The following is a 15165-nucleotide window of genomic DNA, read 5'->3' on the forward strand; positions in this document are numbered from 1 at the left end:
ATCACCAACACTTGTTTCTAGTGTGCGCGTGTATGATTTTAGCCGTTCTGACAGGTGGGAGGTGGGATCTCATCGTGGTTTGGACGTGCATTTCCCCGATGATGGGTGATGTGGAGCATCTTCCCATGTGTCTGGTGGCCATCTGGGCGTCTTCTTTGGAGAAATGTCTGTCCGGCCCATGTTTTCTTTTCTTTTTTTTTTTTTTTAAACATTTTTTAAAATTTTTATTTATTTATGATAGTCACACAGAGAGAGAGAGGGAGGCAGAGACACAGGCAGAGGGAGAAGCAGGCTCCATGCACCGGGAGCCTGATGTGGGATTCGATCCCGGGTCTCCAGGATCGCGCCCTGGGCCAAAGGCAGGCGCCAAACCGCTGCGCCACCCAGGGATCCCCGGCCCATGTTTTCTTGATTAATGACCGTCAAAGCCAATCGCAAAGGGCCAGGCATGTGCTGGCTGAATGGACGGAGGTGGGCAGATGGCAGCCACTGAGCGGATCCCCCCCTGAGAGACCAGCAGGGGTCAGAGTGGGGGTGGAGGGTGCCCCCTGTGGAGGTAGGAGTCCTTCCTCGTGGGCAGGCTCCACCTTCCCTGGTGCACGGGGAGATCTTACAAATTCATACCTGCTCTTTGTCAGGGCAAAACCGTCCTTGAGACCTCAAGCCTTCCAGACCGGGCTCTAAAGTCACCGGCTGCGGGGTTGCCATAGAAGGCTCCGCTCTCAGCGGTCCACCTGCCGCTCAACTAGCAGGAGCTTGGTTCTAGATCGTCTGGTGTTGGAGTGGTGCTTGTGGGGGTGGTGGTACGTGCCTCGGGCCAGGGGGTCCCTGGGCGGGGCAGGGGAGCTTCCCTTGTAGACAGCCAGCCCGCTTCCATTTGAGGGGGGATGTCAGGGGCCCCCCGAGAGGCCCGAGGGCAGAGAGGCCCTGGAGGGGTGGGCGCCACGTGTGCTCAGGTCTCTGGGCAGCGACAGTGGCGGACGTGTCACATGTGGCCTCTCATCTCACCGGCAAGCACCTTTGCACCAGGAATTCCGACCTCTAGTTGCTCCAGAGGTCAAACACGCTGAGGTCGCAGGCTGTGACGTCGGGGAGCCGGCAGGGATCTGGCCATTGCAGGAGGGGCTGCAGAAGGAGCTAGAAGCCTGCATGTCCCCAGGAGAGAGGGTCAGAGACGGAGGGGGGGGGCTGCATCCCGAGTAGGCATCCTGCCGACGCCCTAGGAGGGAGCCTGAGCTGCAGCCCCTGGGCCCGGGGTGCTGTGACCATCCAGGCAGCCTCCACCTGCCGGGGGCTTCCGCCCCTGTCCTCAACTGTGCGGGGCTCTCTGTGAATGACAAGTGCCTGGCCAGCTGCGGGGGTTGGACAGAGGGTCTGTCAGTCGTACTTTTATTCACGTTATTCACAGGGTGCTGGGCAGAGAAGCTCTCCAGCCGGAGGACCAGGCCTTGATACGCCCGGGCTGTGACCTCAGGCAGGTTACTTAGCCTCTCTGTGGTTCGGTTCCCCCCACCCCCGCCCGGACAACAGGTCCCTACCTCGTAGAGTTGTTAGAGCAGCGTGGCATGTGGAGGACCCACAGCAGGTGTCGGCTACCGTCACCACCCCCATCACCGCTGTCATCACTGTCTCATCGTCCCTGGCCCTGACTCTGACCCGCTGGGCCGGCAGGTGCTGAGACTCTCTCGGTGGAGGATCCCTGTGTGTGTGGGGGGGGGTCAGATTGGTGCTCCTTTTGATCTTGTTTCCTATTTCCTGCCAGATTCCTAAGCCCCATTAGCTCTTGTTCCCCAGAGTTGGAAGCCCCAGCCGAGGGCCCAGCCGAGGGGAGGCCGGGACAGAGGCGCTCGCTGCTCCCCCCAGCTGGCATCTCTGTCCGCCCGCGTGAGCCCAGTCGGCCCCTAAGGCCGGCGCGCCCTTGACGTCCCCTGCCCCGGTGCCCTTGAACCAGTGAGACACAGATGACTTTAAAATGCTTTTCAGCGTTACATAAGGAATACATGCTTATTGCAAAAAAATAAAAATAGCGTGAGAGAGAGTACAAATATGTAGGCCTAGTGTTTGGGGGGCTGTCACCCCCAAGGTCGTGTTAAGTCTTGTACTCGGCATGTGTTAAGTGTGACTGTATTTCGGGGGGGGGGGTCTTTAAAAAGGTCACTAGGTGGGCCCTAATGTAGCACAACTGGTGTCCTGAGAAGAGGAGGAGAGACACAGTACAGGGGACAACCAGGTGGCGTCTACACGTCCAGGAAAGAGGCCTCGGAGGAGCCAGCCCTGCCGACACGGTGACCTGGACTCGTAGCCTGCAGAGTGAGAGGGTGGCTGCTGGCTGAGCCGGGCAGGCTGGGGGTTTGAGAGTGCAGCCCGCAGGCAGCACGTGTACCGTGTGTGGTGAGGAGCATGCTGGTCCCTGCGGACCGCCCGCTGCGCAGCGCCAAGGGTGATGGCACCTTTGCGGCTGTTCCTGCGGATGGTACACAGGGGCTGGGGGGCAGCGGGGGCCAGGCGGGGCGCTGGTGGCCTTCCAAGGTAGAGGTCAGATGGTGGCGAGAGCCGTGAGGACGCAGAAGGATGCTCCAGGGAAGACTGGGAGGTGGCGGGGACGGTGGGGGCGGGAAGGGTCCCTGGGAGGCGGCCTGGCATCTGAGACACCAGGGGAGGGGTGTCGGAGAAACCTCTCGCATGGCCTTCCCTGTGCGACTGACTTCACCCGGTCCTCTGGAGACCTCTTGGGGCAGGTGCGGTGGCGCCCTCACTCCCTTGAACTGTACAGGGAACGGAGGCCCAGGGCAGCAAGATGACCGCTCAGCCGGGCCACAACCCTGTCACCCCCTGCCACCCCGGAACCAGCCCCACGGCAGCAAGTCCAAGGGTCCTTCTGTCCAGGGGTGACCGTGCCCGTCCCCACCAGTTCCAGGTTCAGATGCAGAGGCAGTTTGTGAGGTAGAGCCGGTTCCATCTAACAGAGGGGGTGGGGGGTGGGGGGCACCTGCGAGCCCAGCCTCCGCCCCCAAGCCCTGCCAGGCCCCAGGAAATGGGAACGCACAGAGTCACCTTGCAACTGCACAGTCCCCATGGACAGCCCGTCACCGTGCTAAAGGATGCGCTGATTTTTTTTTTAAGATTTTATTTATTTATTCATGAGAGACAGAGAGAGAGAGAGAGAGAGAGAGAGGCAGGCAGAGACACAAGCAGAGGGAAAAGCAGGCTCCATGCAGGGAGCCCGATGTGGGACTTGATCCTGGGACCCTGGGGTCACACCCTGGGCCATAGGCAGCCACCTGGGCTGCCCAAGGATGCGCTAATTTTGTGTGACATGACAGGACCGTCGTGTCCCTCCTCCACTCAGCGTTTCCAGAAAGTGCCACTGAGCTTGCTCTTAATGCCCCGGCTGGTGCGTGGGCCACTTCCTCACGGGGCCAGGGCCCAGCCTCCCCTTTTCCACTGTTACTCCGAGTATTTGGGTTTGTAGAGCATTTGCTTCCCCATCACGTGGCACCATCACCTGTGCCTGTGCTAAGGCAGGTAGTAACCGCCCCCCCAAACTCTGGAGGTTCTCCTCCTCGCCTAGTAACACGCTGGGCTGCTTTCTTCTGGAAGTGTTTCCTCGAGCCCGCCGACAGCAGAACCGACCGGCTCTTTCCTACAGCTCAGGGATTCGGTAGGTCTGTGAGCTGGGTTGCGGCTCTCCTACATCGGAGATGCCACATCTGGGCAGGTGACCTTGTAGAAGTAGCATGTACTTTTGTTTGTTTTGTTTAGTTTTGAATGCCAGAGAACAATTTGAAAGCTGATTTGGTGCAAAGAAAAAAATTAGAATTTTTGTGTGTCCGGGTGGGGCTGCGGGTGGGGGTGGGGTGGGAGGGGGGAGGGTGTGATCCTTTGATAGATCACACGTCCTGTGTGGGTTTCCTGCCCACCTACTCTGCCAGCCCCAGGCTGTGGGCAAGGAGCCTGGGCCGCTCAACGATGGAGAGGCCAGGGGGCCTTCAGGGAGGGATCTGCACAGACAGCCCCCCCTTCACCTGCAGAGTTGGGTGCAGCACCCGGGAGTGCCCCAGTCAGGCAGTGTTTCTAACGGGCAGGGGCAAAGTCTCCTTTGCAGGTGCCTGTGTCAGGAGAGGCCTCTAGGCACAACGCAGCCAGTGGGGTTTGGGGCACTAGGGGGGCAGGACGGGGCAGGCGGAGTCTCAGGCCTTGGGGCAGCTGCTGACCAAGGCCGGGAGCCAACATGGCCTGTTAGAGGCACCGGGCCGTGAGCTGACATGCTGGGGTACCCCACCCGCTCCGACTGGCTGCAGGGACAGGGCCTCACAGCCTGGCTCTGGTCACCCTGTCTTTGCCCCCTGGCCCAGCTGCCCACCTCTCTGGCTCCCCTACTCTACCCAGGGAGACTAGGATGTCGATGGCGGTCCATGGCTATCAGCGGGGTGGCTCTGGTCGGAACAGCCCCTGCACTCAGGCCACAGGTCCTCAAGCCCCACAGCTCGGCCACTGCATCCAGAAGCCCCATGGCTGAGTATGAGGGGGTGAGGCTCCTACTGCAGCTAGGATGAGCCTGGACTCAAACCCAGGGCTCTCCCCCGGTGCAGAGGGCTTCCCCACGTGCTGGACGTTTGCCTGAGGTCTGTCCTCGGCTGGGCACTGGCTTCACCCACTCGTGTGACCTTGACTCTGACCTCCAGGCTAATCACAGTTTCTCAACAACCACCTCGGGGCAGGGTCTCAGAGTGTCCGGGGCTTCCAGCCTCTGCGTCATGAAAAATCCCCTTGAGGGTTTTCGGCCCTGTAGAAGCCCATTTTTAAAACACTGTCTCCTGTGGGGCTCCTGGGTGGCTCGGCTGGGTAAGCGTCTGACTCCTGATCTCAACCCAGGTCTGATCGTTCAAGCCCCGTGCTGGGCTCCAACGCTCAGCGTGGAGCCTACTTAAAATAATACTTAGTCTCCTGAAAAACTTGCATTTGTAACCACTGTTTTCCTGCTATATACTAATTAAAAACATACACAGTATCTCTCCATTTGAGGCTAGTGTTAACTGCTGGAGTTCATCAATTTCCAGCAAAGTCACTATCTTTAGTTTTGGTAAACTTTTACATCTTGGTTAAAAGTAAACTCTAGGCTTTGAGAAATGCCAGAGCTAGCCCCTCGGCCTGGCTCTCTTGGCACACGCTTGGGGATCAGGGAAGTCTAGGGTGGGAACCTCCTTGCTTTATAGGAAACGAAGACTCACATGGGCCATGTCCTTGACCAAGGTCACAGGCTAAACTCCGAGCTTTGACTCTGAGTTCCCCCAGGGCAGTGACATCCGTGTCCAGCTGCCCCAGGAAGCCGTCCTCAATCCGGACTCACCTGGAGCCCACAATGCCCTCGGAGCACTTGAGGAGGCCTACGGGCAGGGCTTGACCAGAGCGAGCGAGAGACTCTGAACTGGAAAGACTGCTTCTAGGCTGCTCCTTGGCCTCAGGATCACCTCCAGGGGTCTGGTTTATTTACCTGGTGGAACGGTTATCAGGTTATCAAGCAAGTTGGTTTGGAGATTTAGAGCAAATAATGAATGGGGAGTCCCCCTCCCAGGACCTACCTCACACTCAGGCTGTACCCAAAGGCCACTCCCCTCCTTTCTAGGCATGCACAAAGCCCCTCACCCTGCAAATCTGTGCCTGCGAACACTCCGGCTAAGACCTGTCCTTTCCCCGTTTTAATTTAAGCGGTTCAGGGGGGACCTAAGTCTCTCTCCCAACACAGAGAACTTGGTTACTGGGGTCACATGGAGCGGGGGCACTGCGGCTGAGTCAGGCCGCGGCCCTGCTGCCCACTACGGGCTGGCGCGTGAGACACGGAGCTTCCCGGTGCCTCAGTCTCTGCAAATGTGGAACAGATGCTGGTCGTCTCTACCCCAGGGCTTTGTTTGGGTACGTAGGTGAACTAACGCACGCATCTAATAAAGTCGGGGAATCTCAGCGAGGACCACATTTCCCAGCCGTCCCGGCACGTGCTCCGCGCAGGGCCCGGTAAGTAGCTAAGGGCTGCTTGGCTGACTTCCAAGCTCTGTTTAAATGTTTACTCTGCTCATATGTTCAGCTGAGCTTTTCCAGATGCAAATTCCTGCTAGCTTAGGTCTGAATGATCATAGATTCTATCTGAATATAGATTAGATTACACTGATGATGCTTTACTCTGTCGAGAAAAGTAGTATTTTGAGCTGATCTAGAAGTTCAGAGTGACTATTAAGGGGCCACCAAGTGTCTAAATGATGAGGTACATTTAATTAGTTTTAAAAACATATTTCTAAAGTGTGTGCATATGACAAATTTAAACTACCTAGCAACAATGAAGTCGACCTACCCCTGTCCAGCCGTTAACAGTCCAGCCGAGAACAAAAGAGCCGATAACTCTTTATCTTTCCAGAAGTTTTCTGGACGTACGGCTGCATATACACTGCTTTTCGATACGGCAAAGAGATTCTTGTATACACACTGCCCCGCATCTTCACTCTCTCTTTTGACTTAACAAATCTTGCAGATTATGTAATATCAGCATATATAGTTACCATGTTAATTTTTTAATGTTCTAAATTAAAAATTATTATTCTTAATATATTAAAAATAGGCTGGAATTTATTCAGCCAGATGTCTGTGGGTTGTTTTCAGATTTTTGTGATTCTACGCCCTAAGTCAGAACATCCTTACTCGCACATCTGCAGGTGCCTGTGGGAATTTTACCTGTAGGATGGGACAGCGAGGAGGGGCGGCGGCGCAGGCTGCAGTTTTACCGGTAATGATTTTCCACCAGCCCTGCAAACCATAACTTCTTTTTCAAGGATTAGGGAATTGTGAGTAGAACAGGTGCATGTATGTTTATTTTATTTTATTCTAGCCCAAGTGTTTTCTGAAATAATTGGAGGAGGGTTAAAAGGAGGTACAAGCCGAGTAAGGGCGCCTGGTATCTCAAATAGTTTCCCACTGAAAGCCGTCCACCGTCCACCGTCCACCGTCCAAGCGCAGGGGGGCGGGCGGCGGGGCAGGCAGGGGGAGATGAGCCTCGGCCGGGCCAGGCTCCCTGGGGCCGCTTCCTGGCTCAGCCACCAGCAGGTGCTCCGTGGGGAACTCCCGGGGGGGGGGGGGGGGGGGGAGGGGGGCGCCCAGGGACCCGGGGCACCGGGAGGAGCGAGGCAGGTTCCCGGCCTCCCCCCCACCCAGGGTTCCGGGAAGCTTCCTCCCCGGTCAAATCGATACAATGTTGCCAGCGGCTGCAAACTATAAATAAGTCAAAGGGCGCTGCACGTGGGTCGGAAATCCGTCCTCCGCCCACCCCCCGCGGCGCCCGCGACCCGGGCCGTGACCCGGGCCAGGGGAGGAGCTCGCGCCCGGAAACAGGCCGGGGCGCGGGGGTGGGGGCGCGGGCGCGGGGGGCGGGGGCTCGCGGGCCGTCTCCCCGCCCCCGGCCGGCCTCGCGGCCCCGCAGCCCACGTGCCCCGCCGCCGTCCCCGCCCCGGGCTCACGCGCGTCCGCTCCCGACCCCGCGGGCCCCGTGTCCCCGCCGCCCCCGCGCCCCCGCGACCCCCGCGGCGCCCCCCGCGGCCAGCAGCACCCGCGCGCCCCCTCCCCGCGCGCCCCCCTCCCCGCGCGCGTGTCCCCGCGTGTCCCCCCCGCGTGTCCCCCCCGCGTGTCCGCCCTCCCCGCGCGCCGGCGGAACTGTGGGATCGCCGCGCACAGGAAGTGGCGGGGCGGCGCGGCCGAGGGCGGAGGGCGGCGGGCCGGGCGGGGCGGGATGGGGGCCGGGGGCGGCGGGCGCCGCACTCGCTGATGCCCGACGCAGGGCCGGGCGCGCCCAGGGCCGGAGCGCAGCGGCCGCAGGGGCCGCCGAGGGAGCCGAGGCCGCGCGCGCGACGAGCAGGTGGCGGCGGCTGCAGGTGAGCGGCGCGGCCCCCGGAGGTCGGGCCCCCTCCCGCCGCCCGAGGTCGCTCCTCCGCCCGAGGTCGGCCCCGCGCCCGCGCCCCGCGCCCGCGCCCGCGCCCCGCGCCCCGCGCCGCAGTGGGCCGGCTGCGCTCCGCCCGGCGCGGGGCCTGCCGGAGGACGGGCTGCGGGGGCGCGGGGGGGCGGCCCGGGGCCTCCCCGCACCCCGGCCTCCCCGCTGCCCGGTCCGGCCCAGGCCCGGGACACCTCCCCGTGCGCCCCTCTGGGGGCCGAGCGGGGAGGGCGGTGGGGGGAGCCCCGGGGGAGGGGCGCCCGGGCCGAGGCAGGGCGCGACCCCCCGCGACCCCCGTCCCCGTCCCCGCCCCCTCTCCCCGCGGGCTCCGCTCGCTCGGGCCCTCCTGCGACCCCCCCGCCCCCGCGGACGCGACCTGCCCCCTGCCTGGCTCGGGGGCGCTGGGGACCCGGACCCCGCGCGGCCCCCCTCCCCGGACCCGACCCCGACCCCGACCCCGACCCCGACCCTGCGCGCCGAGGCTGAGTTTCACTTTTTACCCAACCGCGGGAGGGCTGCAGGTGGGGCCGCGAAGGGGGTGGCGGGTGCTGAGTTTTCAGATTTGACTTTGGCGTTTGGACCAAGGCCGACTGTGAATTTCCACCGTTCCAGTCAAGTGATGGGGTCAGCCCGTAATCCAAGAGCCCCAGGAGCCGTTGGGGGCCGGAGCCACCTCCACCCCCAGGGCCGCCCCCAGGGCCCTGGAAAGGAGGGTTATTAGCACTTGAAGCTACCTTGAAAAAATGTGCAGTTTTTTTTTTTTAAACTTTGAGAGAAGTTGAGTGCAGTAGGAAAAATGCTCTTATAAATGGCTTCCTGCACCTTTTTTTTTTTTTTTTTAAAGCACACTATTAACAATCTTGCCTAAGGGAATACTTGAGCAGGTGGGTTCTTTTTCCTAGGAAATAGGATCTTACTAGAAGGAAAAACGAGGACCATTGGCCTTCAGAGAGTCTGGGATGGGACCCAGCCGCCCATCAGAGAAGTGACAGTCATCCCAGGGAGCCCAGCTCCACACTGCTGAGCTGGTGCTGGTGCTGGTGGGGCCCAGAGCAGTGGGGCTAAGCCTGGAACCCGCCCTGGACATGCTCCAGGTTACAGCTCTGCAGGCTGATGATGCTCACTTAGGGGTTCCTAGTCCTCGCTCCTCTGTTGAAAGCTTCCTAAGGGGTCCCAGATTCTGAACATTCTCGGATTTGATCGCTTTCTTGCTGCTCCTCCCGCTTTTCTGGATCATCACAACTACACCCCCACCCCCCTCAAAGTTTTAGAGTTTAGCCAGTTGTGGTTCACTGTTGTATCCGCTTCTTGGTCACCCTTAGAGATCTCCTTGATTACATTGTTTAAAAGAGAAGCTACATGGGACTGACCTGCAGGATGTGCAAACCCTGGAAGGTATAGTCACTGCCTTAGTCTCAAATCCAATGCCACGTGCAGTGCTAGGGGTGTCGCTGCACTGGGGTTTGCTGTTCACCCCACCTGTGTGGGACCCCACTGGGGACCCCACCAAGAGCTCTGTCTCCGCAATGACCTGAGGCGTGTGCAACAGCAGGATGACCGGCAGGGTTTGTGAGGTGGTCAGGGAAGGTGCAGGAGGGATATGTCGATCGCCGGAGCGTGGATTCTAGCAAGCGCTTCCAGGGAGGGTGCCCTGGGCCCCTGACTGGCCCACGTGGCAGGCTCAGCGCCCGCAGGAACCCCCCCCCCCCCCCCCCCCCCCGCCTGTGCATGGGTCTGTGGGCCAGGGCTGGGGAAGCAAACAAAGTAGTTCTATTTTGAAAGGCAGAGAAAGTGTATCCACCAAAGTGATCTGATCTGTCCGATTTTACCCCTACTTCCCACATTAGCCGAGTCCACCGTGATACGCAGGGTTGGCCCTTGGTCTGTGTTCTCTCTGGTCACACTTGAGCCTTGGACAAGAGTGGTCTGCGAGGACGGCGGCCCTGCTGCCTGCTGAAGGTGAGGTCACAGGTCAGCACGGCCACACTTAAAGCAAGGTCTGTGGGCTCCCGTCTTCTGAGTCCCCACCATCTGCTAAAGGTCCACACATTTTCATCGGAGGTAGGAGAAAAATACTGAAATCCTTAAAAACAAGGAAAAATAAGTTGTGTTGAGAGGAGCCGATTTACTTTTTTTTTTTTTTGGAGGGGGAGGGTCTGGTTAACTTGTCCAGTGACATTTTACCCCTGACATGCATACCTTCTGTTGACTCTCAGCCTGACTGAACAGGGGAGGCAGGAGAGGGCACTCTTGCAGCGCAGGCCAGGCGCCCCTCACCCTTAGCAGCGGCCCCCTGCCACCGTCCATGTGGCAGCAGCGGCTTCCGCCTCCAGGCCTCGTCAGGCCTCGGTTTACGGGTACGAGTGTGGCTGATTGATGTTCATAGAGCAAAGGCTGCGAGTGGCTACGTTTGTCCGTTTCCTTTTTAATGACTTGTATAAGCTCAGGTCTGTAGTTACTCAGTCCTAGGGAGACATTGATGGTACAGCGAGGTTGGACTGAGTTTTGTAAAGCAGTTGATCCGAAATTTCCCGGGTTTTCCTTTTGGTTAACCAGAGAACCTCTGAGACTTTAAATGAGTCGTTTCAAGTCATGAAGTGAAACATCTGTGACTTTATCTGCCCTTTTAAAACTCCTTGGCAACAGTACTTACTTTATCTTAACGGTAATTGCAAATTACTTATTTCAAAATGCTGCGTTTGAGGCCCACACAGTAGTGGTGTGTCCTTGGGCCACCCTTCCTTTCGGTTATTAGAAGCATTCCTGTGTTTTGATTATCTCTGTGGAGCAAAGTGTGAGAGGTGGTAATCTTGGGAGGGCATCTGTGCGATCGTTGGGTCATGCGGGAGGTGGCCCGGCGGGAGGTTGGCCCCGGCCTCCCCACAGAGTGAAGTCTTACGGGCTGCGGACACTGTGGTTTGACTGCTGTCCCTTCCGAGAGCGTCGCCGTAAGGGTCTCAGGTAGGGTACGTTGTAGCAGGTGGACTTGTGACAGGCGGTGCTCGGCCCTAGGACTCGGAAGGGAGGCAAGTGAGCAGTGGGAGCGGCTGGGCTGGGCGGGGAGACCTGTCCCCAGGCGACTCGGGGAGGCCATGCATTATTAACCTGGCTCTTCTCAGTTCCTTTCTGAAAGTGGGTGGGGAGTGAAATCGGTGACAAAGAACAATGCCAAGGAATTCGCCCGCCAGCAGTAGTGACCAGCTGTCCCCTGGAGGGAAGTACCTGCAGCCAGATGTGATGCTCAGCGGTGACTGGTGCCCCTGATGGTGGCAACCCTGGGAGGGGGGCGCCAAGCTCTGGAGCCCCAGAGGTGGTGGCTCTTCTCCTCTTCATCATGTCGCTGCTTGAGCCGCCGGCTTTACGAGTGTGTGCCCCCCGCCTCCCCACTGAGGCCTTGTGTTGTGCTGCGACGGCAGCTACCGTGATGGCACCTTATGCTGTTTGATTCTTTAAGAAAAGGCCCTGTGAGGACAGTGGCGTCGCCCCGTAACACGAATGAGAGACCGAGGGGGAGAGCTTGGTGGGGGTTGTCCAGCTAGCAGGTGATGAATCTAGATGTCAGAGGTCGTCTTGGATCCAAAGCACTTTGCTGCTCAGAAAACTCAATGTGTCAGGAACCTACATTTTGAAACTAAGTGGTTGGCTTCACGTTAGTAGTCATTTAAGAACTCCTCACTTCCAGAAGGCTGCACGTGGTGGACGGGGGGCCAGAAATCCCCGTCTGAGGTGGCGGGAACAGGTGCATGCTAGATGTGATGCTGCTCGGGGCAGTCGGTTACCGCAGATGCGCGTGTGCCCAGGCGCCTCGTGCACGCGGCGGGAGCGCGCTGCGGGGTGTCCCGGCCCGAGCGGGAGCGCGCCGGTGGTCGGTCAGGCTTTCCGGGGACTGGTTTGTACCTTAGGCCGCGTCGGAGTCTAACTGGAGCCACTGAATGAACGTGCCTGTTACGAGGGAGACGCACGCGATCCTCGTGTTCGGAGAGAAGCCTGCCGATCGGTATACTTTGCAAAATAAGGCATAACAGCAGCGATTTTGCCAAAATGAGCCAGAAGTAGATTCTTGAATGAAGAATGGATCAAGTGGGGTGATGCAGGAGGCAGATGCCAAAAAGAGAGGTGCAGGAGGTTTGCTGGGAGAGAGGCTATGGAGGCCGAGGGTAATGGGAGGGGCGTGCTGGGGGGCCCTGAGGCCACCATGCTGGGGTGACTGGTGGAGGAGGCGGGACTCGTGCCTCCCCCACCCCCCCGCATGCAGTTCTGAGGAGGTGTCGGCCGGGGGTCCTCAGCTGGACTGCCCCCCCAGGAACCCCGCGTCCCCCAGGCCCGGCCAGCAGCGTGTGGAGGGCGCATTCCAGCCACCTGGCGGGTTCCCTCTTGGGGGGCTCTGAGTGTCGAAGCGTCACGACCGCCTCTCAGCGTTGAGTGGCTTCCACAGAAGCGGAAGGAAGGACGTGGTAAAAACACTCTTACAGTGTTACTAGTTGTGTGGCACGGCTAGCGTTTTGGTTTTGTTTTCCAAGAAGCCGTGTGTTCGCGGCAGGTGTCCTGGAGCTGCTCCGCACCTGGCACCCTGAGCAAGGTGCCGGGCGGCGGGAAAGAGCCCGGGCTTCCAGGTGGGTCGTGGGCCCCGGGCACACACCGTAGCACACGGTGCGTATTTTCATTGTATGAGTCGAGGCGCGTGCTGCTGTGGCCTGAGTTCCAGCAGATTCGGTGGAAAAGGCGGCGGCAGCCCGCAGCTGCCCTCTGGTTCCAGGCTGGCGTGGCGCTTCCCCGGAGCTCTGACTGCTTTCACCTTTCACTTCCCTCCCTTGGATCCTAGGGAGTTGTTGGGTACAAACTTTTTTTGTTTTTTGTTTTTTTGTAAATAAAAATATATGAAAGTTGTGAACCCAGATTCTGACAGAGGCCAGGCAGGAAGGGGAGCCAGGAGGAATGTAGGTGTGAGACGGAGTGGGGGCGGCTACGTGGACGGAGTGATGGCTAGGGCCCCTTCTCTCCCACGTGCTCGCCGGACCCCCAGCGCCGACCCCCGGCACTACCCCAGCCGGCAGGAGCGCAGCACAGACCCCAGACACTCACCCCAGCACTGACCCCCGGCGCTGAGCCCTGAGCCCAGCACTGAGCCCCAGCACTGAGCCCAGCCCTGAGCCCAGCACTGAGCACCAGCCAACATGCCCAGGTGGATGCAGGACTAGAAGACGTAGATCTTTGTTCTGCTAGGAGAAGGCAGAAATCTGGGTTTTTATGTGCAATTATTTATTTTTAACAAATTACAGACCAAATAAAAAATAATTGCCTGAATTTAGCCTGTAGGTCGCAATTTTTACAACGTCTGGTCTAAAACATTTGTTTGATTTTTGGAATAAAGTAAGTGAGCTAATGAAATGAGGACAAAATGGGCATTTCCTACAAATGCCTGAGAAGCAAAAACAGGGAGAACAGGGACGCCCGGGTGGCTCAGCGGTTGAGCGTCTGCCTGTGGCTCAGGTCGTGATCCTGGGACCCGGGATCGAGTCCTGCATCGGGCTCCTTGGGAGGGGCCTGCTTCTCCCTCTGCCTGTGTCTCTGCCTCTCTGTGTGTCTCTCATGAATAAATAAATGAATCTTTAAAAAAAAAAAAAAAAGCAGGGAGAACAGAAATCCAAGATTTCACGTGCAGGCGAAAGCCGGGATGTGCGCATACCCAGGGTGGGGGGGCTGTGGGCAGCGGGGGTTCTCGGGGGAACGGGCGTCCGCGCGTCTCTAAGCACAGGCGGGAGGCCCTGCTCAGGTCCGCGCGGAGCTGAAGTCCGAGAGAGAGGTTTCCAGCAGGTGCCCGGCCGCTCGCCGGACAGTGCTCCCAACCTGGCCGTGGCCGCTGGCGAGCTGCAGGCGGAGGCCAGGGCGGGGGAGGGCGGGGGTGGGGGCACGGGCTGTTTCTCAGATGCCCGCCGCCCGCGCAGCGGCTCTAAGGTGCGTCCAGCGCTCCGGGCTCTTCACTGTTGTCATTAGTTCTTGCAAATGGAACGGATGCACCGTGGCCTGTCGCGCTGTGGCCTGGGTTTGCACATCCTGCCCGATGCCCGGAGCGTCTCCCCGCGCCGCCGGGTCCTGTATGTCCCGCGTGTCCCTGCTGCCCTCTGTCCCCATGGGCCTCTCCGGCTGACCTGCAGTGGCATGTGATCGCCTCTCCTGTGCCGTCACGTGGCTGCCACGGGCCTCCTCTTCTTCCTTCATCGTCATGAATGAAATGCTTGACTTCCTGTGGGTCTGCCCATCTTCCCTTCCGGGGGCGGGTGCCTCTTGGCAGTCCTTCCTCGGCCTGGGGCACTAGGGTGCTGCCCCGCGTGTCCTTGAGGCTGCGAGTCGGCTCCCCCGTGGAGGCCTCCCGTGGCTCTGGAGCTCACTGTGCGCTGAGAGGGACGGAGCCCGGGACACCTTGGTCCCCAGGGGCAGTGCCAGGTGTCGCACGGCAGGTCCTCAGTGCGTGCCCAGGCGCTCTCCGTTGGGTTCCCTGGCCCTCTGCTCGCCCTACAGCCCCTGCTCCCTGCTCATCCTCCTTGCGGGGTCGTGGGAGCCCCTGGCGGTTCCTGCTCTTTGCTTCCCCCTGTCGTGTTACCGTGGGCTTCCAGTGGCTCTTGAAAAACTGTCAGGATTTTGGCTGAAATGGCACTGACTGTAGACCAGCTGGGGGACTCCACCCTCCCCATCCCGTCTTCCCGCTGTGAACACGGCCCGTGTCTGCAGCAGTGCAGGTGGTCGGCGGCGGCCCGTGAGGCTGTCTCACAGTCCGCGGTTAAAGTCCCTCCCACGGGCACAGGTTAGGTCTGTTGCTCTCGTAGGTGGCGTTTTTAAATTTTATTTTTTTATTAAACATCTCTTCTAACTCCTTGTTGGCGTTGAGCACAAATGCATTTGATTTTGGGTGTTGCCGTGATACCCGGTCACCTTAGCAATCTCTGTTTCCTGTTGTTTATTTGTAGATGTTTAGGATTTTCTTCTCTCTCTTTTTAAAGATTTACTTATTAATTTAAGAGAGAAAGAGAGTGTGAGCAGGGGGAGGGGCCGAGGGAGAGAAAGTCTCCAGCAGATGCGTGCTGAGCTCGGAGCCCGATGCAGGGCTCGATCCCACAACCTGAGATCCTGACCTGAGCCAAAACCAAGATTCAGATGCCCAACTGACTGAGCCACCAGGTGCCCCCACTCTTTCTTTT

The 15165-nt window shown here is 59.2% G+C and overlaps 1 protein-coding gene across 2 annotated transcripts in view; it reads left to right on the plus strand.

Annotated features, from left to right (window-relative positions):
• Window positions 1–15165, plus strand: part of RRP1 (ribosomal RNA processing 1) — a 131874-nt gene that overhangs the window by 62395 nt on the left and 54314 nt on the right. The gene's annotated exons all lie outside the window — the stretch shown is intronic.

Source organism: Canis lupus, chromosome 30 (genome assembly GCF_048164855.1).
Source record: "Canis lupus baileyi chromosome 30, mCanLup2.hap1, whole genome shotgun sequence".
Classification (NCBI taxonomy): domain Eukaryota; kingdom Metazoa; phylum Chordata; class Mammalia; order Carnivora; family Canidae; genus Canis; species Canis lupus.